The sequence below is a fragment of the Pinus tabuliformis genome, chromosome J (assembly GCF_031772625.1).
Source record: "Pinus tabuliformis cultivar Carrire ecotype Pingquan chromosome J, CPIR1, whole genome shotgun sequence".
NCBI lineage: Eukaryota > Viridiplantae > Streptophyta > Pinopsida > Pinales > Pinaceae > Pinus > Pinus tabuliformis.
Window position 1 is genome coordinate 864,901,200 of NC_142295.1, and position 26,416 is coordinate 864,927,615.

The 26,416-nt window shown below is 39.5% G+C and overlaps 1 pseudogene; it reads left to right on the forward strand.

Moving 5' to 3' along the window:
• The window catches only part of LOC149229419 (peroxisomal adenine nucleotide carrier 1-like), a 97,290-nt pseudogene that overhangs the window by 17,181 nt on the left and 53,693 nt on the right, over positions 1–26,416 (forward strand).

A 26,416-nucleotide genomic window follows, 5' to 3' on the forward strand; every position in this document is an offset into this window, starting at 1 on the left:
GCTTTGTTTATGGCCTACGGAAACCCCTCCTTCTAGACATGGTCCAAATATGTAAAAAACTGTGTTTTATTCCTTGTACGCTACTTTTCCCTGAGCTAAAAGCGTGTACACGCGAGTCAGTCAATACCCAACCTGCGTATATGTATTAAAACACTTTAAAAATTAAATTTTCTTAATTATGGGTGTAGTTCACGGGCTCTTACCTGTTGATTACCTCCTATTGCCCATGGCCCAACTGTTTCCCAACTAAAAAACTAATTGGGAGAGGTATAAATAGACCTCTATGCGAAGGCCTTAAGGGGGGAAGAGATAGAGCTATTATACTGAGATTATCCCTGACTGAGTCTGTCGAATCCCTGTGCCTCATGCACTTCCCCAAGCTTCAGGAAACCCTTGTTTCCTTGATTATAGATATCCTTCATTTTGTTTGAGATATCATGGTGTTGATGATGGAAGAAGATTGCTGAAGGCTGGGATAGGATGAATCCGGAGGACAGTTCCACTTGGAGCCAAAAGAAGAAGACTTAGGTGAATTCTCTCCATGTTATTTATAGCTTACTGCAATAAAAGAAATGTTGTCTTGTTTCCGAAATTAACTATGTTTATGCATCAAATTATGTTTTAATTCATATATGAATGTCGTTTTGATGTATGATCACTCATTTTTTTATATGATATAAATCCAATTTAGTGAATATGCTTTACTTCTGTATTGCTATGTATGTTCGAATTGAATGATTTTCAAGTTTGAAGAACATCGGGAGTTGCATAGGGTATAAACCCCATGGGACCTACTCGAACGAAGGAAATCCAGGTATGGTCACTCTTACATAGTTTGGTAATATAAGCATTTTGCCTGACCTATATGAGTATATCTTGTTGTAGTTTGATTCTACTCTATTGGGGTTCTAACCCAAAGCCCTAGGGTGCTTCTGCCCAAAACAGAATTGGCGACTCCACTAGGGATAAAAATATTGTTATTCCTGGTTTGGGTTGTTCATTATCAATCAAGGCTCAGTCTTTCGTTTTCTTGTTATTACAGTCTTATTTGGTCTACTAGAGTCTTAGGCCTTAAGTCTGATCTTTTGGATCAGACTTGTTTTTTATTTTTCTTGTAAAGCTTTGTATACACACTTTACCTTGTTTATAGTAGTGTATACATGCTAGTTTATTTAAAGTGAACTTGCGTATACATGAGTTTCCTGTGTCAGAACAGCGTGTGCACGCTTCTGTGTTTGAACACAGTCGCATATGCAAATTTTTACATTATTTTTTCAAATCTTTTAGCCTAGATAGATTTGTTGCCTGGTCTTTGCATTCTCTCTGTGGTCAATTTTTGTCTGAAGAATTTGATTATTTTGCAAGCTTACTCTTTCGAAGTATCTTCCTCATTGAAAATATTTGGCCTAGGTTTGCTTCTTTAGTGAGTTTTTAATTTGTGTTTTGGCACACAAGACTTCATTCTGAAGTTCTTGATTGTTCTGGTCCTCTAGAACATGAAATTGTTTTCAGTTTCAGTATCAAGCCTGGATTTCGCATCTACTTGCTTTACTTTCCATGGTTTTGTGGCCTCATAGATTTTCTTACTTTTTGAAAGTCTTTTTGATGAATTTGGAAGTATTTATTTCATGGCTTCTTGGTCAGTTTGTCAAACTCTTTGCTACTATTTGAGTCATTTGTACAAGTTGAAGTCTTCTTGCTCAAGTTTTCGTTCATTTTCGAGTTTGTAACTTGCAAAGACTCCTTGTGCTCTTTTTCGATCTTTTGAGTTTTTAGTAGCATTTTGGTGATTTCAAAAAGTTGCTTTGGTTTCTTTTTAAAAAAATAAAAGATCTCAAAAACTATTTTCTTTTGCCAAGTTCGGTTTTTGGTTTCCTTTTGTTGTTGAAAGTGAATTGCGATATTTTACAATTTGTCCTTCTTGTTTGGAGAGAATCGTGTGTTAAAAATTTGTATCCTCTTCAATACTTAAGTTGGATCATTGTTAATTATAAACAATTGCTTTTTTCTTTTTGAGTTATTTAGGATCTTGCATCTCCATCATACCTTTCATTAGGGTAATTTGCATTGTTAAAGCATTCATAGTCTTTTAGTTTTTGGGTGTGTGAAGTGTGTTTCAAGAAAATAAGAGAAAAAGTACTTTGCTTTGTAGAAGTTTCGTAGAACCCATATAGAGATCTCTTTTCATCGAAGAAAAAATAATTGCATTCATGTAGTTAGTTTTTCATTGATTTTTGTTGGGTCATACAAACATCATTGGTTTCACTCCCATCTATACCCTTGACTTAAAGAACATCCATTAAAATCAAACGATTAATTAAAATAAACTAGAACTTTTGTATTGTCATTAGAATATACCAACAAGTTTATGTTTATTAAGGCCTTGGATTAGGTGAGAGGAGAGTTAACTCTCCAAGGCCACTCAAAATTACAAAACATAGAAGTTTGATTAATAACCGAAATCCAATAAAGTTAGGGAGACCCAGAAAGCTCCGTAACTAGGAGTAAAGCATGAACGAAAGTGAAGATAAGGATGAGAAATACCCCCTCTCTTACTTGTCGGATCCTGCCTCACAACTGTTCTGCCTGGCTTTTGATACGAGTTGGTGACCATAGTTGCCTATCCTAGGGATCACACAGGTGGCTGGGGAGGGGAATCCCGTGGCACCTGAGGTTGACATTGTATCACATTTAGCAGTACTTCTGGAGGGTACCCTTGCGAAGCTTGGGTGCTTGCACCGGCAAAGGCTGTTGTCTGGAGGTCAACATAACTACCTCTAATACCTTCGCTAGTAGGCCTGGGGCGTAATTACCCCAGTCTATTTTCGGAAGGCCCTTGTTAGTAAATTTATTATATTTTGGTGTCCAATCCTAATCACTTGGACTGGAAATACTCGATATTTTTTTATTGTTGATATCTTTAGGGACCTTTAGTGAGTGTTCTTTGCTCCTAGTCAGCCTAGATTTATAATTTTTTGAGTGTTTATGTAGATCTTTTAAATAATTCAAAGTGGCCAATAGACCATCTCAACAATCTAGGAGACTTCATGGGCTATCACCTACGAGTCCTGAGCCTTCTCCTAGAAGATGTAGGAACCAAGCACATCAGAGATTGATCCTCAACTTGGGGTCATTGATTCACAAGATAGACCTGGCACCAGTAGAGAGTTAGAGAGGAACACATTATTTCTTTCTCGAGTACTTTTTCACCCGGAAGATAATATCGAAGTTGAAGAGATTTTAGAGTCAGTTACAGCCCCAAATTCTCCTCTTCCTCCTGAACATCCAAACGTTCTATTGTACGTCAGAACTCTAACTCATAGGCCTTCGAGCCTAGGTTTACATACATCTATTCCTTCGATGACCACTATTGGAAGCATGACATCTACGATGAGTGTTGCGAGCATGCAGACTCCCATATCTATACAAGGAGGAGGAACTATTTCCATCCCTTCTATTACTCCCAACACAACTGTATTTGGGTCTACTTCCATTCCTTCAATGAATGGATGTTCTCAGGCTACTGCATCCAGTTTTGGATTTATCCTTTATGGAATGCCGTCTCACGAGATTCCTTCAGTTCCTTTGAACATACCATCGATCACCTCTACGTCCATGATGAGTGGATCAACTTATTTTCAAGGTTTCCCATTTGGAAGTGGTCATATATCACATTCCAATCCAACAATAGGGTCAATGCCTTTTTCTTTTACAAGTCAAGGTAATAACCCATTCCAAAGTTGGACAAACCCTGCGATTAGTGGGATAGGAGTTGGGAATCAATTTTTCGACCAACAAGGGAATGTGCTGTATTCTTCAATTAATTCGTTTTAGAATTTTCCACCCTTTTCTAACACATGGAATCCTTATTAGGGGCTATCAGCTCCTTTCAACACTTCGTTAGGGGGTAACTTCACTAGTTACGAAGGATTTTCGGTAGGAGTTGGTCAAACTTAGAATTTTGTTGGACCACAAGGACCACCTTTTGGTTCAGTAGGCTCTACAAGTTACTTCGAGAAACTTGGTGTTTTTCAAAATCTAGGTCATTATTTTCAGACCATTGGGAACCCTGCCCACACTGGATGGAATTCACAAGGTCTGCCACAACTCCCTTTTCTGGCCACGCTAAACTTGCTAGACTTAACTAAATTGACAAATGATTCGATTTGGTACAATCCAGCTTGGCCTCCAGTCCCGACTAAACTTCCCTTGCATATCCCAAAATTCGAAGGGAAGAGTGGTGAAGATCTAGGAGACCACGTAACCACATTTCACTTATGGTGCTTGTCCAACTCCCTGATGGATGATTCGATCAGGTTGAGGTTATTTCAGTGCACCCTAACTGGAAATGCAGCCAAATGGTATATAGAGTTTCTAGGGGGCACCTTTACTTCTTTCTGTGATTTGGATAATATCTTTTTCAACCATTTTCAGTTTCCTATCTGATATGAATCCGAAACTGAACTTCTGGCTAACCTTTAGCAAGACACCACAACTCACATTTCAGATCATATCTAGGAATGGAGGAGGAGGAAAAAGCATATCAAAGCTGAAATCCCACCAGAGTTCCTTCTCGAATGGTTTCTCAAATCATTACAACCTGAGATATCAAAGGATGTGTCTCTTTCCGGTGTTTATTCAGAAGAGCAGACCATTTTTTGAGCCCAGCAACATATTCTCAGTCTGGGACTCTTCAGAAAATTCTACCTAATGCTCATAGATTGAAGGTCGATTTAGCCAAACTGAAACCAGGTCCCCACGCTGATGGTATAGTTAGATCAATTGATATTAACACGATGAACCTATTGAATCAATTACAATAGTTGCCTCTACAAACTGCTTCTTCTAACCAGGCAGCACCATCTATACCTACACCTTCCCAACCTACCTCTATAAACATCTTCTATACCTCTAACCCAAAAGGAAATCAACAATTCGATGGGAAGAGGAAAGTACGAGGTAAGAAGAAGAACCAGGAAGGGAAAGGCAATGCAAACAAACCCAGCAATGGTGCTTGAGAGGGTAGGAAAGAGTCCAAGAAAAAGGTAAAATTTCCATGCAAGTTATGCAATGGAGATCATCTAACTCACCTCTGCCCCAAGATGCAAGACACTCAGTGCTTATTAGTGCAGCAAGGTTCCTCTAGCTCCCAAGTTGTTTTGACTAACCCTTTTCCCCAAGGGCAGCGATTACCTACTAGCATGAATTCTAATGTTAGTACCTCCTCGAAGGGGAAACCAAGAAGGGGACAATTCATCAAATGTTTATATGATGAGCTCTCATATCGACGTCGCTACGCAAGCACGCGATTATGGTGAATCGTAAACATCTAAGGTTAAATCTGTTCTTGAAGCGACGGAACCACTTCAAATTAAGTGACCCTCTATTGAGTCTATACCTCAGATACTGAAAGGTTCCATGAAGCGCTCGATTATTAACCCTAATGCTAGGGCAACCCAGAACTACTTGATTGTAGAATATCTGGCTAAAAATCCTTGTGCTATTTCTGCATTGGATGCACTCTAGTTGTGCCCTGCTCAGAGAAGTGCTTTGTTCTTGGCAATTGGCATAGTAGATCCAAAGCACTCTTTAGTGCCCACTTTTAATATATTGAATTTCAAAAAGATACTTCCTCACCATATGGATTTCCAAATAAAGTCCACATACCAAAAGACCAATATTTTTCGGACAATTATAGATGAGGGAGCTTCCACATGTGTGATGTCTATGTCATGTTGGAAGGCCGTTGTATCACCTTCAATTGTTCCTTCACCAACTCTTTTGATGACATTTGATGGACAGTCTCATAGGTCGCATGGGATTATCCCAGCCTTTCCTATATGTGTTGGGGGAAAGGTAGTGAATATTGAGGTAGAAATCGTCGACGCAAACCTAGATTATAACCGTGTCTTAGGCAGGAATTGGATTTATGAGATGGATACCATAGTTTCATCATTATTTTGCATCCTCTGTTTTCCTCATGAGCGGAGGATTGTTAGAGCTGATCAGTTAGATTATTCTCTAGGTGACTCTCACACAACTTCAAATTCTACCGTCCCATTGGTGGACAATCCCTGTCAACCTATTGATAATTTATGAGTTGGGATGTACTCTTTGTTAATGGGTATATTTGACCTACCTCCTCCTACAGCTAGAATTAATGCAATTTCATCCTCTAGGGGACCTTCTTGGAAAGAGTTCTTTCGAACTCATTATTTTTCAAACCCTTGGCCCTTACCTTCATCTACCACCATATTAGATGGAGGGCAGGTAGGTGGAATGGAATTTCCCATGTCTGCAACAAAACTTAGTTATCAATCTATCATTAACTCTGCAGACAACCATCCCACTCCTTTTTCACAAGAGGCGTTAGATGGTAATGTGGCTTTGGCTTAGACCCTCGATTCTTCTTCAGCTCTAGATTTCTTGGATACAATCTTACCATATGAAGAAGAAATTTTGGAGGAAATGATGGGTGTAGATTTACCACAGGAGGATTTACATCATTGTTCATATTTTCTCCCTCTATTGCATGAAGTTGAATCTAGTTTGTCCAATCTGTCTACTAGTCATGTTTGTATAGTTTCAAACCGTTTGGCTCTAGCACAATTTTTTGTCGAAGGTAACATGTCGGTTATCTCACAAACTGTACCTTTAAACATCTCTAGGAATCCTAATGTAATTGAAAATGTTTTCATCGGAGCTGATTGTTCCCCTAAATAAATTCAAATCTATACCGATCTCTTTAAATAGTTTCGAGATGTGTTCACTTGGTCTTATGAGGAAATGCCTGGAATTGATCCATCTATAGTCCAGCATGAGATCAAGACACACGGAAATGCAAAATCTATTCGTCAAAAACTTTAACCGATCAATCCTCAGAAAGAGGCAACTATTAAATCTGAAGTTGAAAAACTACTTAAGGCGGGTTTCATTTACCCCGTTCCTCTAACTGAGTGGGTTTCCAACCCAGTCTTGGTAGATAAGAAGCAAGGAACGATCCGAGTATGTATCGAATTTAGGGATTTAAATAAATCTTGTCCAAAAGACAATTACCCCATGCCTTTTATTGATCAAATTGTTGATGAATGTGCGGGTAATGAAATTTTTTCATTCATGGAAAGATTCTTTGGTTACAATCAAATTACTATCCATCCAGAGTAACAACACAAGACAACCTTTATTTTTCATTGGGGCACATTTGCATACAAGAAGATGCCTTTTGGCCTTAAAAATGCTAGAGCTACATCTATGTGGGCCATGTCTTATGCTTTCCACGATATCGAAGCATACTTGGATGACTTAGATGCTCATTGTCGCAAGGGAATTGATCATCCCAGCCACCTTCGGTTAGTCATTGAGATGTGTCATTTTATAAAATCCGGTTGAATCCAAATAAGTGTGTTTTCATGGTCACATCCGGTTAGTTGTTAGGATTCATCGTATTGACTGAAGGGATTTGTGTTGATCGTTTCAAGGTTGAGGCAATCATTCAGTTGCCTCCCCCATATTCCATTCATCAACTCCAAAGTCTCCAAGGAAAGGCAAATTTCTTGAGGAGATTTATAGCAAATTACACTGAGATTACCAAAGGATTTATGCATTTGCTTAAGAAAGGAGTTCCATTTTTATGGTACGATTTCACGCAATGATCTTTCGATACTTTGAAAAAAACATTAACCTCTGCTCCATTATTGAGTCCACCAGATTATGGCAGAGATTTCCTTTTCTATCTTGCTGCAGTAGAATCAACCATCGGTATGGCTCTAGTTCAGTAGGATGATGCTCTCAGTGAGCATGTAATCTACTATTTCAGTCGAGACTTAGTAGGACCTGAGCTATGTGATTCTCCCATAGAGAAATTGGCCTTGGCAGTTATCCATGCTATCTAGTGGCTTCGTCATTACATTCTGCTTTACAAAACATTCATCTTAGCGCTGTCAATCCTTTTCAATTTGTCCTCAATAGGCGAGTGATTGGGGGCAAGTATAATCGATGGATTTTTATTTTGCAAGAGTTCGATCTCAAATTCTTATTAGTTAAATCTATGAAGTCATTAGTTTTTGTGGAATTGATTTTGGAGCTACCTTGTGAGGAAGCTATTGTTTATGAGGAAAATTTTCCCGACAAACATTTATTCCTCATTTCTTCACAAGATCCCTAGTACGGAGATATCATTATATATCTCCAGACTTCGAAGTTTCCACCTGCTTTCTCCAAAGATGAGCATCGAAAGTTACGTCACCTTGCCAAAAACTATGTTATTATTGGTGATACATTATATCACAGAGGGGTTGACTCAATCCTTAGGCGTTGCTTAACTTTGGAAGAAGCTGAGTCTGTACTTAATGATTGCCACAGTGGAGCTTGTGGCGGTCATCTATCAGGGCTTGCAACAACCCAGAAAATTTTGCGAGCAGGCTACTTTTGGCCTTCAATTTTCAAAGACTGTATTGAAGTGGTCAAACATTTCCATCCTTTTCAAGTTTATACTCGGAAAATGCACGCCCATCCAACTGCATTTTTTCCTGTTATCACTGTCGATCCATTTACGAAGTGGGGCATTGATTTTACTACTTGTAATTCACCTTCGGTAGGGAATCACAAGTACATCATTGTGGCCGTCGACTACTTTATGAAGTGGGTTGAGGCCATGCCTACTTTCAAAAACAATAGTGAGACAACAGCCTTGTTTCTCTTCAACTAGGTTATTTCACGATTTGGTATCCTAAGAGAGATTGTCACTAACCATGGCAGTCAGTTCCAAAATCAACTGATGACCAAATTGGCTCTCAAGTTGGGCTTCTCGCAGGAGCATTCATCTCATGTTATCCTTAGGCCAATGGCCAGGTTGAAGCCGTGAATAATTCCCTTAAGACTATCCTACAAAGGACAATTGATAAAACTCGATGCAATTGGCACATCATGTTGTACTGGGCACTCTGGGGAATATCAAACCTTAGTTAAGACTACCATTGGTTTTACTCCTTTTCAACTAGTTTACGAGTTGGAATCTATTTTCCCTATCAAATGTGAAATTCCGTCACTTAAGCTAGCTTTAGAACTTCTTTTGAAGACATCTATTCTCTAAGAAAACCTCATTCATTTGGAACATCTTGATGAACAACATCGAGATGAAACCATAATAAATGAAGCCCATAAGTAGAGGATTAAAACTCAATATGATAAAGTTATCCATCCTCGGGTTTTTTCTGAAGGTGACCTTGTCTTAGTCTATGAACAAGAAAGAGACACCCTCAGGGCAGGCAAGTTCAAATCTATGTGGTATGGTCCCTTTATTTTCAAGCATGTTTTGGGAAAAGGGGCTTATGAATTAATTGATTTTGAAGGGAACAAGTTGGCAGAGCCCCAAAATGGGCTCTATCTTAAGAATAATTTTTCTGAGGATTTGGTCGAGCAATTGCTTGTTTGTATATATTGTATAGTTGTACATATTTGTCTGGCATTTTGTGATATCGATATTTTTTTATCCACTTTGCTAGGTATTGATGGATGACTCGATATATTTCGGATTCGCCGATGGTGCAATTTGGCACACTCAGAATCTTGCTTCCGTGGCTTGGGTGATTTATTATCCATCTAGCTAGCTGATGGTGTCGAGGGGAGTATGTGTTGGCCCTTCTTCGAATAACATTGTTGAATATACTGCCATTCTTAATGTACTATCCGAAGTAATATCTTATGGGATTGATTCGTTGGTAGTTTATCTAGACTCACAACTGGTGGTGTCACAATTAAATAACACTTATTGGGTTCATGATCCTTATTTGTATCACCAATTTCTTAGAGTGAGAGTGTTGCAATGATAATTTATTTATATTACATATGTTCACATTCCACAATCTAAGAATTCATTAGCAAACTCTATTGCTATTCAAGCATTAGATTGGCACATTAATCATTCTGTTATCTCAAAATCAGGCCTTGGAAGGTTGCAGACCAGGAAGACTTCAAGTAACTGTTTCAAACCTACTTTAGGCTGAGGCTTAGCCTCCCCAGCCTGAGAGGGCTCTCTCAAAGGATTAGAGGTTTTTTGATTATGATCAGATGGTTAACTCTTGTGAAACAAATAAAATTGAAAATGGTGGAAACACAACTAGAAAGTATCCATTGGGCTTATGGAGTCATATATGATTCAGTATTAACAGTAGGGTTGGCTTTGCATAAAAGTCAAGGCATTCGGATTTCAACATATGTAGAGCACACCAAACACATAGAAGGCCGTTTACGAGTATATGAAGGAAATTAGAGCACTGTAAGTGATTTCTAAGTAATCAAATACTCATAACATTGTAGATAACATGAAAAGACAACAAAAGAAACTCATACATTGAACTCTCTATGATTCTTGAGAAGCATAAGCCAGTACTGTATTACCAAAAAACAGAGTCTTTACATAAGCCAAATATCAGAGCTTTTTTCCATAAATTTCCAACCCTTGGTACATTGCTCTTTCTCCTATATATAGAGTTCTTTTACAAAGCTGAGGTTCCCCCTCCAACATGAGGGGAAATCGAATTCTACTTCTTATGACACCTATTCAAATTTTAACTACCTATTAAATGTAACAAACTACTACTAGACATTTTAGAGATCTAAGTCAAATAGGAGTCTAACTCCATATCATGCTAATAATAGCCTTAATTACAATCATTCTCATTCTTTGACAAGTGGTATTGTTTTTAGTTTGGCTGTGGTGGATGTTCGAAGCTCCATACTGGTCCTCAATGTCACATCTTCTCCATTGCCCCTGAAAAATAGGAAACTGCCCCTGTTTATCTGCCTTTGGTTTTCCTCAAAGATATTCGAATCCAATGAACCATGCCCTTCATCTTTGATTATACAAAATATATCAGAATGCCACGTCCTTGATGTGCTGTCAACCGTGTGAAGACAAAAGCTCCTCCAAGTTGTCTGACATATCATGGACTGTAGTAAATGTGATCACTTGATAACAAAAAGTTTAGAGTTGGGTTCGAATATATGTTTCCTCCACCTGTCTTGACTTTGTTGAAAGTTGATACCTTTAGATGATCCCTTGAAGATATTCCTTTTTCAAAAATTTCCCTCGGTCTTTAAAAATCGATTGACTGAGTTTAAATTATGTAGCTTCAATAGTTTCGTAGCGCGCTACGAAACTGTTGTGCATTAGTCATCATCTTCAACAGTTTCGTAGCACACTACGAAACTGTTGTGTAACTCCAAAAACACAATTTCAACCCAAAATTTTGCTATTTTGAGCCTCTTGATATTTAAACATCCCTTTCAATTTCTCCAAATCTTTTCAAAACTGAGTGGAAATGTATGATTCTTCAAGAACGATTATAACAAGGAAAACCATCAAAATTTGAAACATAGCCTTACTTGATGTGTGACTGCCTTAAGGAAATTGTTTCTGCTGGCTTAACTGTATCGTTAAGTCTTCAATTTGTTTCTTCATGACTCTGATCCCAGCTCTCAGGTTTGTATTGACCTTTTTGATGAATTGCGCTTCCTTTATTGCAGGGACAGTCCAGCTACGGAATTGAACATCAAAATCAACCACCTAGGGTATTTGAAATGTTTTGTCCTCCCACCGAGCTTGCATTTGGTTAAAATAAGCCTCTTTGATTGCAAATTTCCTGGAGGCTTTCTTCAGTCTAGCAATTTCAAAGTTTGCCAATTCCAACCTCCTTTTCAACTCTTCCATACTATCTTCTTCTTGAAGGGTAACTGCTTTGCCTTTATCTTTTCCTTCATGAGGATGTGTTACCTCCCCTGTTTCATCTACTCTTGGCAGTACCTCCTGTATTTGTTTAAAATTCATTGTTATGGGTCTCCTTGGCTTAAATACAAATTCATCAACCTGATCATCAAACTTGATTTTTTTCGAGGCTTTGACTCTCTTAGCCTTGTCTTTTCCTGACTCTATCAAATCTGCTTGAACCAAGGGAGATTCTTCAATGTCAATGGCTTGTAGTAAGTCATTTAAGTCTCCCTTTGAAACAAGGCTTTCTTCAATAATCACTGATTTTCCTTTTTCTTTAGCTACCTGGCTCCTAGTCCTTCTTCTTTGAACTCCTTCACCTGTGCTTGATTCATGTGCACCTTCTTTGACCTGAGCTTTCTCTTTAAGGGACTGCTGGGGTGTATCCTAGATAGTCAGTGGCTTGGTGAATTCTCTTACTTGTTTCCTAGCCTTCAACTTTGAAAACCTCCTGGATCTTGTTTTTGCCTGATGACCAGTTGTTGTTGGAAGATCTTTTGCAGCTTGAGGACTGAGACCAGTCTCGTTCTTGAAACCAGACATGAATATGAATGTGGGCCAGTCCCTACCTACTCTCTGGAGTTCATGCAGAACAATCAACTTAATTAAACCGTGGTGAAACAATGAGGTCTCACAGGCTTCTTTCCTTAGCTGCACCTTATCACACGTTTTTCTTAAGCTACGGAATAAGTAAAAAGGTAAATCAAGGTATATCTTTCCTATAAAATGTAGCAAAAGCTTGAAATGGTATGAATACACCTTACTATATATCCCTTCACAGGTAAGGTACCTTTGTATACAGGTAAGCAAATTGGCATATGAGTCCTTGACATAATTTCTAGGCACAGACTTGTTTAAATTTGAGTCAATGTACTCTGGCTTTAGAAATTCTTTGCAGGGGGTCATATCAAATTTGAAATTCTTAAACCAAGTTTGTTGTCCCCTTGGAATCTCAGTAACTGTGGATATTACCTCTGGTGAGACTTGCAATTCGAGCATCCCAACCTTTGAATTCAGCTCTATGAAAGTCAAAGCAAATTCCTTGGTGATTTTTGCTTGACCTCCCTGGAGTTTCCCACAAAAATTCCGACATCCAACCTGCTTGAATGCATGCTCAACTTCTTTGTTTTTCAAGACAATGTCTACACCTTAAGGTTTGTTTCTCAAGCATCTGCCTAATCTGTGGTCTTTTCTTTCTGCAGATCCCTCCATGAGACTTCAGCGTAATGAAGGTTTGAAATGCTAGTGCTGCTCAAACTTCAATCTCTGCCTCACTTGATAACTGCCTCGCTTGATAAAAATGCCTTCAAATTGAAAACTTGCAGACTTGTTCCCCATGCAACGAATATAATCATCATTAAGACTGTGAATACCTGGCTTTTCTTGGAACTTGCAATCCGTGTGTACCAAGGTACCTAGCGGCTGTAATGATGGAGATAAGCGGTTGGACATGATATGTGGAGTGTATAAGCTGACAGTGAATGATGCAACCATAACTGAACTTGACAGATTTGACAGTTAGGAAAGATTTGCTACGGATTGCACGAATCTCCGATTTCGTAGCGCAGCCAGTGTAAAATTTGAGTTATGCGCTACGAAATCACCTAAAACATGTTGCGCTGCGAAACTACTAAAAAGATTTAAAAGGATTTATGCGCTACGAAATCACCTAAAGAGCTTTGTGGCACATAGTAACCTTTGAACAAAGCTGACACATGGTTATGAGACCGGTGATGAATGAGAATGCATAATTGACCTTTATTTAAGTATACCATCAAGACTCCTAAGACTCAGACTCTAAGGCAAACAAAAATCAAACTTAGACTAGCACCGACCTTTACCATCAAACTAATGTGAGAAATTTGGGCATTAGACTTCTTAAGTGATAACACATTCTTCAAATTAAATAATAATAATAAAAAAACGAATCTGTATATATATCATAAAATCAGCTATATATAGATGGAGTGTTCAAAAAATAATATATAAATTTGGGATAGGATGCCCTCAAAATTTGGGCTTATGCCCATTATCATGTCTAGTCATACATAGATCTATCTATCGACTTGGCTGATGATGAGCGACTAAAAAGTTAACCATAGCATTGGCTACACGCCGAAGTATCCGGACCCAGTCTCGTGGTCCCTTAACACACGGCGCTACATCTTCTCAAGTAGATCCTCTGCGGCTATCATAGGTACCTGGTGAGTTAGTCTCAACAAGTTTCTCTAAACAACATAAAGGACTCTCTGTCTCAGCTGCCACCTCTTCAGCCCCTCTTCCATGATGCCTATGCCTTGTAAATCCATCAGGTCTCACTGGACCCACATCTGGAACATGGTCATTATATTTTGTCAGTATTTTGTCTCATCAAAAATATTTTCTAAGTTCATTTCATATTAAAAATCCAAAAAATCTTAAAAAATTCACAAAAACTTAAAAATTGTTACCTTTGTCTCCCCATGCTGCATTTGGTGGTAGCACTAAGTCTGGATCTCCTTGGAAATCCATGCCAGCATATGGGTAGTCATCAACCGCGATGATCTGTTGATTCCACTAGGTGAAAAACTCATCATCAAAAGTCGTTGTAGGCACGTCTCCGCCCCCAAGGCACTTCATCATGTCTGCCCATCTACCCATTTGTGGATCTCTAGGACTACTGATGGACACTTATACTTTGGGACATAGCCTAGGTACCTTCTCGAAGAAGAATGAACACAAGATGGTTCTGTATCCAAAATTCTTCGTTTTACCCTTCTGTATAGAGGTCAATTGACTCCTCATGTTAGTTAGAATTGGTGTGCACCAGTCAAATCCTGTGGTAAGACATTCCACTACAGGCTCATAGATACTCATGATGCCTGATGCAGGGAAGATGACCCATTTACCCATGCAATGGTAAATATTAAAATCCTCAGGGTTAAACATTCCACATGTCTGATTGGAATTTGACTTCCAATCTTCTCTGGATGTCCAAGACAATATATATGGACATATTCTTCCACTTAAAGACTACCTCTTGTCCTGCTAGTCAAATGCATGACCTCCCCTCTTCGGGAGATACTGGTAATAAAATATATATTTTCGACCTCAGTCCGTAGAGGCATCTGGTCTATCATGAAAGTGTCATCCTCTTTACTCCAGTAGTGGATCAAAAGTTCTAGCAAGCACGTATTGGCTTTCATATTTGACACTTTGAAGAACTTAAGTAAGCCATAGCCTCTCAGCACATCCAATGATTTTTTTCATTCATTACCTCATTATCAATTGTGGCATGCTCTCTTTCCCTCCAAGTGATAGTCATCCTACAAAAAATTGAAGTTTCAATCGTTAGTTTTTATGTTAAAACTTTAACTCACGTACACACAGGTTCCCTTTACACACAGTCATGTGTAGGGCCATTGTATACGCGGGTTGTTCACATCCAACCCACATGTACATAGAGTTAAATTTTTGGGCATAGTTTCCCACGGTAAAAAATTTGACAAAGCTTCTAAAAACAATCATAAAACATTGCAAGTAGGATTTGAGGGTTACCTGGAAACTTTGGGGTGATTTGAACGGTCCAATTGTTCAGAGGAAGCTTGCTTTGTTTTTCTCCACAGTTCTTTGCTCCAAACAGAAATGAAAAAATTTTGAGTCCAAAAGTCATTATATAACTTTGAAATTGCAAAATATGTTTTCAAAAATTGATTTTTGTCTCATGGATTTTTTGACCCGTGGGCTTGGATTGTCGAGAGAGTTTTTTTTCAGGAAATTTTGGAGACTTCTTCGAAATGTTATTTCAATCCTATGACTACTGACCTGTCATGGCAAGTATCATTTTCTCACTAGCATTTAGGTTCGGGAAAACCATTTTCCGTTGCATCTTGCATACTAGCCTCCATTCACCAATACATTAGCCATAGGGTCGACCCCATTGTATCTTGGTTAGCAAACCATTTTCACCTGCCAATTTTTAAATCATGATGTGATGGTAGAGCCATTCTTTACATGGGCATCTTAGATAGAACCTCGTTGACATTAGTTCCCCATGCTACTATACTAAGTAGGCTCGGGAGTCCTCTTTAGTCCCACCATGACTAATGCATTGAAGACACATTCTCCTTTCTTCCGCACTAATTTTTGGCCTTATACCCTAGAGGCTCCTTTGTGTTGATTTGTACTACTACATTGCATTTTGACTATTTGCACCTTTTGGCCTTGAGCTGGCTTCACTTGGACTCATGTTTAAGCCACTTATTTGACCATGTCTTCTGCAAAATCAACTGTGCAAGCACTTAGCTTCTGCAACTTGACGCATCCTTTTACAGTGAAAAGAGCATCCCTTTGAGTGTCCTTGACCAGTTTTGCCTCCCTGCATTGAGCATAGGAATGTTACCCTCCCAAGAACTAGATCATCTGTTTCTGTGACACTCATTCTTTCCACTATACTATAGCATTCTTTTATTATTTTTCTAGCTTAAAGAAAAAGATAAATAAATTATATATTCCAAAAAGAGCAGGAACGGGATGAAATTTCCATATTTTGTTGGCCACTAGAGTCAGTCATGTCGCCCTTGAACAAAGCACTCAAAATAAAGTCTCTCCTCCATTTCGGTGGGATTTAGTTTGACTTAGGTGTGCCTTAACCTTGTTATTGATTCAGTACTCCTCTGATTGGTTATCTCATCCAATCATATGGAGAGTTTTCTTATGCCTCTTGCATGACAAACATATACAGCGTCATCATATGCTGCCATATAGTCATCATTGAGTTGTGCTTTTGTTCAAGGGAATTAAACCTGAATCGGCCTCTCTGCGGTGTCTCTTGAATTATTTTTTAGTCGGCCATCCCTGGTTGTCAGTGTCATGTTTGTTATGACATCAGTTATGTTGGTCCTTTGCTCGTTCTGTTTTGAGAAGGTCTCCATTGACTTCTTACTAGCGGATCTTGTCCTTATCGACTACAACATATTGCTCTAAGGGCAGACCTAGAGCCACACCGTGGCCCTATTTTCATTATTGATAGGTCACCTTGTGCTCAGCATCGATCAGTATCATGAGTCTTTGACTGAGTATTTTCCCTCGTTTTCAACGTTAGCTTTCATTATCACACATCGAGATTCATGCAATGCCTTGGTTTCCATTTGACCCTATTGTTGGATTTCTCGCCTCTGTGTCAACTTTCATTATTGGTTGGTTCAGAGGGTTTCCATCATATGCTAGCTACATCTTGTGTATGCTGGAAATGTGCTTCGATTGGGTTACTACATCTTTTTTGTCTGATTCCTTCCACATTATTGGCATATGGGTTACACTCGTGCTACATTGATGAAGGATGCCTTAATGCCTTCCTTCTAGCAGATCTTTTCCTATGGACTATAACTCATTTGCTCTTGGAAAAAGATCTAGAGTCCATTTGGAACTACCTTGGGGTTTGCAGTCATCAATGGAAGATTCCTTTGCTATCGACAATGGGAAACCATCATTTTCTTCTGATTGATAGATTCTTTCAAGTGTTCGACTTCAACCCATTTATTCGCATTTGTTAGATTGTACTGGGTACCTTGACTCTCAATATCATTATCGATGAGTAGCCTCGTGTTTGTTAACGGTATACATCAATGACTGGTAATCAAACGATTTCAAACGTGGTCAACCTCAGATCATTTATTCCCATGTAGAAATTTACCGCAGTGATCGGTGAAAACCTTGGGTTGCGTCAACATCTTTTGGTTCACTTGTCAGTTTCTCATGTTGCTGCTAGTTGACACCATCCATCTTATATGTTGCAGTTCTTCACAGCGACATCTTATATGCTAGCATCCGAGTTGCGAGTAGTATCATTTTATTCCATCATGTTCATTTGGTACTATTGGGATCCGTTTTTTGACATCAATGATCAGCTTCATCCTTCAGCATCATCGATCATCTTCTTATATGTGATATTCAAACATGTAATTTTTCGATCACGATCAGATGATCCATTATGTACTTTTAGTTCCTTTATACTTGGATACATATTGGATCCGCTTGTACTTGATATGTGGACATGCTTTACTTTCTCTGAGCATGGGTATGCCCGCCTGAGATAGCAGTTTCTTTCCGATCTCTTTTGATGGCTCGATAGGCTGAACTCTAGTGAAGTCCTTCTCAGTCTCGACATGATTCTTTCCATACACTTAATACATTTCGGCCATCATGTACCCCTTCTGACCTCATATATTAGGGGGCATCTGTTATAGCACCATTTACCACTCTTGGTATTTGTGATGCTTTATTTATGGCCTAGGGCAACCCCTCCTTCTAGACTTGTTCCAATATGTAAAAAATAGTGTTTTATTCCTTGTATGCTACTTTTCCCTAAGCTAAAAACATGTACATGCAGGTCAGTCAATACCCAACCCACGTATATGTATTAAAACACTTTAAAAATTAAATTTCCCTAATTATGGGTAGAATTCACGGGTTTTTACCTGTTGATTACCTCCTATTGTCCGTGGCCCAACTGTTTCCCAACAATTTCCCAACTAAAAAGATAATTGGGAGAGGTATAAATAGACCTCTATGGGAAGGCCTTAAGGGGGAAGAGATAGATTTATTATACTGAGATTATCCTTGACTGAGTCTGATGAATCCCTGTGCCTCATGCACTTCCCCAAGCTTAAGGAAACCCTCGTTTACTTGATTATAGATATCCTTCCTTTTGTTGTAGATATCATGGTGTTGGTGATGGAAGAAGATTGTTGAAGGCTGGGATAGGACGAATCTGGAGGACGGTTCTGCTTGGAGCCAAAAGAATAAGACTCAGGTGAATTTTCTCTGTGTTATTTATAGCTTACTGCAATAAAAGAAATGTTGTCTTGTTTCCGAAATTAACTATGTTTATGCATCAAATTATGTTTTAATTCATATATGAATGTCGTTTTGATGTATGGTCAGTCATTTGTTTATATGATATAAAGTCAATTTCATTAATATACTTTACTTCTATACTGCTATGTATGTTTGAATTGAATGGTTTTCAGGTTTGAATAGCATTGGGAGTTGTAGAGGGTCTGAACCCTGCGGTACCTACTAGAATGAAGGAAATCTAGGTATGGTCACTCTTACATAGTTTGATAATATAAGCATTTTGTCTGAGATGTATGAGTATTTCTTTTTTTAGTTTTATTTTTCTTTGTTGGGGTTCTAACCCAAAGCCCTAGGGTGCTTCCGCCCGAAGCAATAGGTAAAGGTCCTTTTCTTCCTGTGTTGCCCTAGTGATTTGGATTTTCTAGCCAAATTTTGGTATTTTGACTTATACATTTCTTCTGGAATTTTATACATCAACAATTTTTTATGTGGTTGTTTATTTTGTTTTGGAAATCCACTACACATAGCTTGTACTCAGATGCAAACTAGTGCATTTTGGAATTCAAAGGGAATTTGGTAAACTCTTACTGATGGTTCTTGGAAAGAGGCATTCGATGGACTTGGCATGTCTTTACTATTGACATCAAATATTGCTATACAGGTACTATTAACACCACACTCTCTATTTAGTTTCTGAGTTAAGAAATTGCATTTTTCATTTGTATATATTTTATATGTTCTAGTTTACATGTTTAGCTCTAATTGATATATTCTTTGTCTACTAATGGTTTGTTTTATTTCTTACTTGGTATGGGAAAATGAATAATTGAAACTAAACTATGAAAACTATATAAATCTACAGAAAACCCTTTAACTATATTTCATCATGATCAAAGCCTATGACTTTGCTAAAATATGCCTACAACTTTAACAACAAAAAAGCTAGAGACTCATTGTAGGTTGAACATGGCTTTAAAATTATATAACATCAAATTAACATCTCTGAGTAACTGCAGATGCAACTTAACAAAATACTAATATTTTGTTGTATATTAAGTCAATTTCCTCTCAATCCTGGGGTTTGAAGCAATTTATTTTCCCATTGAGATGATTTTTTCTAGAACCATGCAATAAATTTTTTGTTATCTATGGCAAACATTTATGAAAATAATGTTAAATAATCTAGTGTATTGAATCATTGTTCGATCTATACTTTGTTTGACTTAACTCTGTGTCTTCCTATGCTAGTCACTCTTTTAATGATTCAATTTCTCACTATGGTAATATTTTTTTGATCAGTTGGTTCATATCCTTTGTGAGATTTTCTACCTTGTTTAACTATGACAATCTTCTCCACAGTAATAGGGTGCACTCAGTTGATGGGCACAACAGTAGTAAGGGCATAATTTTTGCAGGTCCATACAGCAACAATAATGGCAACAGTTTGCCATGGTTCCTATGCACATTATAGTATCAGGGAGGTGTCGTTATGTAGGAGAGTAGAGGGTATATTTCTAGTTTGGCTACTGTTGGTAAGGTAAATCCCCTCTGCGGACAGAGGCGATCCCACTAGCCTATCACAGAACTAGCCACAAACAAACCACGCTGCTACGCAAGTTCCTAGTTATGCATCAAAGGTGAATCAAGAAGACTAACCTGGAGTCCAACACTATGATTGAAGCAGAGTTGATATCCTCGCTCCCTTGCTCCAACAGATCATAAACGAACACCTGCACATGCAAAGGAAGAGACAGATACCAACATAGAAACTACCAAGGCACAACTATATTTCAGTCAGAAAGGAAATAAATCAACATATCACCATGATAGATAATGAGATTGGAACTATAATAGCAGTTGCTCATCAATTAATAAACAGGAAAAGTTACAACCATTGTTCTGACGTCGACCCTTCTCCTGGCTGGGCGAATAACTATATGTGTCTTGACATGCATCTCCTCTCCGGCAGCACAACCTCTCTAGCACTCATTAGCATTCCTCCAAGAACTCAACATCTAACACTCCATGACCAATAATCATCACTACTATAACTCAATCACCAAATCACTAGCATAACACTAACACCAACACTCTCTAGCTTGTCCAATGCATAATGACAAGCTTATATAGATGGAGAAGGGAGGAGGATGCAATGAACCTGGACACCTTTCGCGGATTAGCAAAAGCCATAAAGATGGATAAAGCTCGACAAAAGACTGATTTTCTATCCTCAGAAAAGCTCCATGTAATGAAGGAAACAACAGTCGGACGTGCATTAAGGCAAAAAGCACGACTAAATTTGGTTGGCGCGACTGTTGCTCTAAGACAGAGCGCCAATGGTCGCGCCCCCTTTTGAGGATCTCCATCATTGGCGCGGGTAGAATACTGTGGACTTGCGCCAATGGAAAAATAACACTTTTTAGGGATGAGGTGTCTTTAGGGAACATGGAGTACATACTCAGGGGAACATAATGCAAGTGTTTTTAGCCTTTGTCACTTCTTATAACTCCCGGGACGGGTCCTCCAAGGTACAACAAGAGGAGTAACAGGGATGGTGACAAATTACTGTGTAACAGATGCCCCCTAAAGCATGAAGCCCGAGAGGTGGAGAGGGGTGAAATGCTTTACAAGAACACACACATAAGAGCACACAAGAGCACATATAGTTACTGCCGCCAAGGAGCTGTATTAAGAGACATGACTGATAGTTCAATTACATGATGTACATGGTATGGTCGCAGCCATCCATAAGAGAGTACATAAATAATCTGGATCCATAGTATGGACGCAGCCATCTGGTTAGGATCAATGATTTGACTCAGGTATGGTCGCAGCCATCCAGTGAATGAGTCAAGTACCAAGAATCACGCCTAGATTACAACAGACAGAATCCAGGGTCTTGCGCTCCATCTCGACCCGAACAAGAGTACAAGTTCAAGCATGTGAATTTATGAGCTGAAGTCGAACATGCATGAACATCGTCTGATTACCAGTCAATGGTGGGAACTGTTAGCAGACGCGAGAGGTACCACCAATAATGACAATGGCCCTCAAGGTACTATAGGTACAATCTACGACGTGTGAATCAATGAGTTGAAGTCGAACACCCGTAGAATCATTCGATCGGAGGCCAATGATGAAAACCTCATGTCGAACACGAAGAACCTGCCATTGAGGCATGCAGGCTCCAAGGCACCGGAAGGGAGTCTCTAGGTCAACTTCCTGGATAATGAGCTGAAGTCGACAGGGAGTGACCTTGATCGAAGGTGGGCCATAATGTTTCCCACATCATCGACACGAGACAGAGAGATAATGTCGTGAATCAAGATTGTACGAACTATCAGAGGGAGGTTGTTTATTCAGAGGTCAACTTCTCTTGAACATATCGGCGGCACATTAACGGAATTGGCAGTATTTGACATCAATGTATCAAAGGTCATTATGACGAGGCAATGAGTGAATGAGAGGTCAAATAGGGTACCCAAATCCATGGAAGCAAGTGAAAAATATGAGATGAGATATCCCCACCCCGGACACGAAAGCAAAAAGTGCCATGTTCAAGAGCGACATACTGCCTTTACGGTAATAATTATGGTTCAAAATTTTCTTTTCCCCCCGCCATTTCTGGCGAGTACCCCAGTTATTTTTAACAAGCTTGATGGGGATAGCATATGCTTGTATTGTGATAAAATCCGATGTCATTAAGTTTTAACGAGTCTGACAAAGGAAGAACTCGGCGTCTTTTCATGTTTAGAGAGTTTGAAAAGACAGCAGAAAAGGAAACTCCAGGGATGTCCTTTTTCGTAAAGTTGTGTCTCTCGGGCCCGAAAAAGTATAAAACAATACCCGAAAGAACCGCCCGATCATTACGATCGAGGAGTACTTTTCATGATTAGTGACTTTGACCTGAAAAAGTAAAAAAGCGGTCAAAACCACGTCGTTTCGTAACCACTAACGAGTTTGAAACGACAAAAACTCGGTAATCTTTTTATGTTTTAACGGTTAACAAAAAGAACTTAAAACAACCGCCCCTTATCACCATTTAACGAGTCAAGAGGAGGGACTCGGCAATCTTTTCCTCTTTAAATGGTCAGAAAAGAGATAAAAGCGGACCTCCATTTTTATTTTCTTTAACGAGTCAAAAAGGGAAAAATACTCGGAAATCTTTTCATATTTTACGAGTCAGAAAAGAGCGTAAAGGCGACTCGTCCTGAAGGAACGAGTGGTATAAGGGATAGCAACTGGTTCCGGTAATTTTGTTGCATGCCCCCAGCATGATTATACCAATCGAGGTACATGCCCCCCAAGCTTCATGGCATTCACGGAGTGGATGGAATGAAGGTTTACTTGGAAAGACTTGATTGGAGGATGCCCCCGGGCTTCAGTCATGCGCCCGGGTGAGCTGCCGTCATTAGAATGACGGGGTGGGTGCTGGCTCATTTCCTGTGGAAATAAGACCATTTAGGAATGGCAAATGGCTATACGTGAAGTGTGAACCGGGGAATGAAAGTTGGTCTACGACTTTGATCGTTCTTCCTTCATGCGGAAAACACATCACTCTAAAGAGTGAGGACACAATAGCACATATGCAATAAATATAGTCTCGTCCAAGGAGTAAATTGTAATCTAACGGACCTTGGACTACCATGAGACCCATTTGGATAGTCTTCCCTTCTAACGTGATAGGTACATTGGGAAGAATTCCTAAAGGTCGAGTGATTTCTCGATGGAAACCTACAAGGCTTCTCATCTCAGGCAGAAGCAGTGGGGAACCAAGTGCTTCCCAAGCTGTTGAAGAAAGGATACTCACAGGAGATCCTTCATCAATAATTGTACCAGCCATCACCATGCGATAGACTTGAACTATAATTCGAAATGGTATGGAGGCTGGTAACCGAGGATTGACTAGTTGATCCCAATTAAAGGAAATAACTAGGTTGCTTGGAGGTGGGACTGGATAGACAGCCGGATATGCCTCTAATGGACTTTCTTCCTGTTGTGAAGAAATGAGAGGGATGCTCACTTGATCATTAACGTCTATGTCAATGAATAGAATTTGGATGGTGGGTTCGTCATTCTTGGCAGTGATAACGTCATCTGAGGAGGTAACTTCTGAAGGCGAAACCGGGTCACTTGTAATCCGGACCGTTTGACTGTTGTCTGGTTTGGATTCAGATGTAGGATCATCTAGGGGTGGAAGTTCTGAAAGCAAAACCGGGTCACTTGTAAGCCGGACCTTTTGACTTTCATCTGGTTTAGATTCAGATATAAGAGCAGCTAAAGATGGAACTTCTGTAGGCAAAACCGGGTCACTTGTAAGCTGGACCTTTTGAAAGACCGGGTTACTTGTAAGCTGGAACTGTGGACTTTCAGTTGGTTTGGACTCAGGGGGTTCATCTTTGATGATCAAGTGGTGCGTAGATGATGAATATAAATCACTTGTTCCGACCAGGGACTGGTCTGGAGCAGGCGGAGCACAGGTAGGTTCAGGAAGAGAAAGCTGGACTAAAGAGGAATCATGTTTGATCACTTGGTTAGTGGAGAGACGCTCTGCAGGTGTAAAAAGACGCTGATATCCAGCGGGTAGTTGGGGTAAGGAATCCGACAGACTTGCCAAAAGACGGGAAGCTTCATCCATAAGTGGACAAAGGTGAAGGAGATGATTACCTTCACAATGTCGACAAGGGAAACGAACCTTCCCTCTTCTGTTACCAACTAGTAAGGTATCGTCGATTTGTGACAGTAAGGGGCAAGTCGGGTCACGGGACCATATATCTAGGATCCTGGGAATGCCAGGACAATCAGAAAGAAAATGGTCCCCTTTGCATAATCGACAAGGAGACCGAAGCTTCCGCGGAGGAGTAGAAGGTGGTTCCATTTCTGATAGTTTCGTGGTAGATACGACCTTTCCCTTAGGAGACTTCTTCTTTTTCGTCTTCTTCTTCTTCTTCTTCTTAGCCACCTGGTTAGTGAAATCCAAGGTTTCACCAGGCAAAGTAGAAGATGAGGATGCAGCAATAGGCGAAGAAGGGAAGGGGTCCACCTTGGAATCAACATGGTGTTGTTCGGGTGGAGGAGGTGGTGGTGGGACAGGAGTCATCACACTTGAGACCACCGAGTTTGAAAACAACCATACGGGTAAACCAATGGTCAACCCAGGCAAAGACAATGTTGCGATATACTGAACACCAACATTTCCAACGGAAGGAAATGGGCGAGGGTTCCCATCAGGAGGAACACCTTGGCCGGTGGGCACCGGAAAGGCTGCCATTGAACGAGAAATAACCCTACTCAAGCTAACGCAAACAAAATCTAATTGGGTAATGTTATCGTGGCCAATATTTTTTAAGACACTGAACTTAACCTTTTCATTTTTTAAGAGTCGAGAAAAGGGTAAAAGATGACTCTAGTCTCCTTCGAATATTTAATGAGCACGAAGTGACAAGACGCTCACAGGCACCTTTTCGTTTAGGGAGTCCGAAAAGGATCAAAAGTGACTGCTCTGGAATTCTAGGTAGAGGGTGTGCCAAACTTTTCGCAAAACCACAGAATACTTTTTAGGGTACGGGTGGTCGATCTTCGTGAATGCTGTGTTCACTGCATTGCGAATCGTAGGGTGGCTGACACAACTTCCTATGGATAAAGGCTTTATTCCTATAGGGGTATCCCAATATATACTCGACGGTGCGTCGGAGCACAGTCCGTATTGGCAGCTACCATTTCACCGTGGAGGAATCACCCAACCACTCGACGATAAACTACCAGGTTTAACGACGCCGGAACACGTCTCTAACCTAGACCTCTAGAGTGTTTGCGTTATGTTCCAATGCGTTGTTATGTTCATTGAGTTCATTTTAAAGTTTATCTTTGATTATGTTTCAGTTTTTTGGTCCTACCGTATGTGATATCTCGAAAACTTTTTACATGCAAACTATATGCCGAAATTAAATCATTTGATTCGATGAATTCTATCTACAGGAGGGTTGAGATCTTTTTCACAAACGAAACGATCACTTCAACAAACAACAAAGATCCTAATGCAGCTAATAACAAGAAACGAAATTTTGTCTTTTTCTTTTTAATAGCAACAAATAACAATAAATGCTAACTACTATGATGCAAGAGATTTTTTGTTTTTCTTTCCTTTAAGATGGCATGATGCATGTAAACAAATTCTAAGAGATATGCACAATCCAAGTTCAGTCAATAAGATAGAACCAATCCTAAAACACAAAATGAACCATGCAAGCAAGGAAAAACACAAAGACTAGTGAAATCCAAAGAAGCTAGAAGTGGAGTATTCAGAGTATAGAAGATCAAGCTTTAACAAATCACTGGATAAGTGTAGAACAATCAACAAGCTGACTGGATGATCAAGAGACCGAAACTTCCCACAGAAGGCTAGACATGCAAAGTCTCTGGAAATAAGCACACAGCTGAGGGATACAGGCTAAGACCAGTCAAGCAGAGGTTCAACACAGTTCCAGAGGCTAAAAGAGATATATAAAGAGACTGAATGAGCTTTCCACCCACACACAGGAAAAATTTACAGAGTTGGCGCGACTGTCAGCCTGCAACTTGCGCTACCACAGAATTGGCGCGAGTCGCTTTTGAGCAACGTGCGCCAACTGGCGCGACTGTCAGAGAAATAACCGCGCCAATTAAGCTTGCCAACTAAAAAGATAAAAGATACGACCTCAGGTCAGGTTGACAGTGCTCAGATGGGTCGAACAGTAAAGAATCAACTCAAAACTGACTCAGGAAGCTCATGTACTCAAGCAAGCAGAAGAAAATTAACATGCAAGACAGAAA